The sequence below is a fragment of the Sciurus carolinensis genome, chromosome 7, assembly GCF_902686445.1.
Source record: "Sciurus carolinensis chromosome 7, mSciCar1.2, whole genome shotgun sequence".
Lineage (NCBI taxonomy): Eukaryota > Metazoa > Chordata > Mammalia > Rodentia > Sciuridae > Sciurus > Sciurus carolinensis.
The window spans coordinates 142,749,825-142,752,632 of NC_062219.1; positions in this window are offsets into that span (position 1 = coordinate 142,749,825).

Sequence of the window (2,808 nt, forward strand, 5' to 3'; positions counted from 1 at the left end):
ATTCTTACAACTTCTCTGTGGAGAAGTTTGCTTATATATCCCTGTTTTATAGATAAGGAAACGGAGGCATAGGAAGACCTAAGCGGATTAATCATGGTTGTTCAGTAGGTGGCAGAGGCCCAACTTGAACTTGCGGAACTTGCATCCTTAATTATTACATTGTCTCCTGTAACTTCACCTTAACACAACATGAATGGCACTGCAATCTTCAAATAGCCTCATTTTGGTTTATTGCAAAAGGAATTGAATTTTAGTTACAGTGGACTGCCGTCCACTTCATTAGTTGATGAAGTTCCTACTTTGGGTTATATATTATGATAAATTTCTGGATTAGGAAAACAAGGTGAAAAAAAAGTAAGACACAGTCTCTACCCTGGAAGAGCTTACAAGGCAGGAGGGAAGATAAGAACCACCGTGCTGTGTGATGGACACTGTGATGCGGTTGGTCTAAGGATGCTCAGAGAACATGCAGAAGGGCCCCTAAGGTGCCGTCCCCTGGGTCCATACAGACGACCACGCCAGATGAATGGTTTGCTGTCTTCAATCAACCACAAATCCAATCTTAATCCCACGTGCCAACCTTCCCTCAGCTTACTCATTAGTTTAGACCCAGGAGTCCTAATTAATCTCCTTGGTCTGCTTCTCAAGATGCTTTTGGACTCTGATTTGCCCAGGAAAAGTTTTAAGCTAAACGTTCACCATCATGCCATTTACAGTTTGCTTAGCTGACTTCATCTCTGTCATTTTTCAAGTCATTGACTGCCTCCAAATTGATAAGGCTCCTCGAATAGAATTGGTGACAACTCTGGGGGCAACAGCCAGTCGTTTCCCAGCATTCTGAAGGTGCATCCATTCCCCTTCTGCTCCCAGGACAGGCAGGGTGCAATGGTAGAGGAGGCAGAATCGGGTTATAATGTCTTAAGAAGTAACTCTGGCAGCGGCACTGGGGGTGGGGTGGTGGCTGAGTCTTCTTTTCTCTTTCCTTTTTCTGTATCATTTTTCCCTCAATAAAAGCTGCCTAAAATCTTCAAGAAGTTAATGAAGCTTCAAGTTTTTGGTTGACTTGAAAATGACAAGACATCACTTAAAATGCTGGCACCTTAGTTTATTCCTCTTGAAAATGGAATAGGTAATGCTGGTCACTAAATGAAAATTTCTAATTCCTTGGCATATTTTGGAGGGGAAAAAGATTGAGAGATGAAGGAGATGGCTTCTCTTGTAAACCTGTGGCCCAGAGGGGAAATCATGCACCCAGGAGTGACGCCCTTGCGACTTCATATCAGGGCAAGTGTTGTCTTATCTGGATTTTTCCTATGATGTCATTCCAGATGGGTTATTTTTAAGCACAGGAGCACAAACATTGACTTCTTGGCTGCTGGCGCTCTGTCTCACTTCAGTTGCTATTTTAGCAATTGTCCTATAAATGGACAGTGCTGTGATCTTGCAAGTGCGGGAAAGGGAGAAAAGAGAGCAGAGAGCAGCCTGCTGGATGGCAGAAGGAGGCCAGAGACTGCCATGCGCACTGGTAGCAGCAGAGGCATCGGGAAAGTGAGAGGAAGAAGCAGTGAAAATACTGCCCTGGGCTGCCTCTCTGCCATTCGTGGGGAAGAGTGAGGGTCTTTAAAATGATAAATGATAAAAATGCATGAAACTTCTCTAATATTTTCAGTAACTGGGGTCTCGATTTTCTGCATGTTGCTGCCAACTAATCCCTGAAAGTTTCCACTAGTCCCTGTTCCCCAGTGTGAGTCACTCTAATAAATGACTGAGGATCCCTGTGGAGAAGACTTGGAGGGAAACTCACAGGATATTCTGTTCCAGTTTCTCTCCTGAAAAAGAAACAAATTCTCATTTCAGTTAGATAGGTTTGGATCCGTGAACTGGCTTGGATCTAAAAACTAGGTGAGAGACCACAGTTGTCCTCTATGGGACTGAATCAAGTCAAGTTTGTAGCTCTCAGACCTGGAGGCTTATTACATGGATCAGAGGTTGGGAACAATATGGTCCATGACCATATCCGGTCCATCACCTGTGTTTGTATGACCCATGAATTAAGAATAGATCTGACATTTTCAAGTGGTTACAAAAATCAAGAGGAAAATACCTGGTTACAAATGAAAAATTTATGAACAATGTCCATACGTATGTTTCATCGGAACACAGCCACGCTCATTTGGTTACTTGTGGTCTTTGGATGGTTTCATGCTAACGTGGCAGAGTTGAGTAGATGCCTCTGAGACCCCATATGGTACTTTTATCACTTACATAGTGATGCTCAACACATTGAAAATTACAGTGATGCAGTTGTAACTTGACAGTATTTTAAGTTTTATACATACCATTATGTTGTAAAACATATTTTATCACCAGTTCATAAAATCATGACATGACAAGAAAACAAGAGAAAAGTGAACTTTGCGTGTCTGCTTTTAAGATGAAGTGAATCAAATGAAATGGCACAACATTGTGTTCATTTGTGCTACCGTTTCCAAGTGACTCATTTGTTGACCAAAACAAGCCATTTATGGATGGTAAGTTAATTAAACACTAATTCAGTATAACCTGAAGTGGAATCTGCTATGATGTGTTACAGCGGAGGGTGCTAAAAATATATGTGGAGCAGAAGCAGGCTTAGACAAATTTACAAAGCTTGTGAAAGTGTAAAAAATTTAAGTTTGTGTTTATTTGTTGAATTATCCTTCAGTAGACACTTTGTGGAAATACATGAATCTACAGGTTGTTATTAATCAGTAGAATCAAGAGTGAACTTCATTTACTATTTCAGACTTACTTATTGTCGGTTTCATG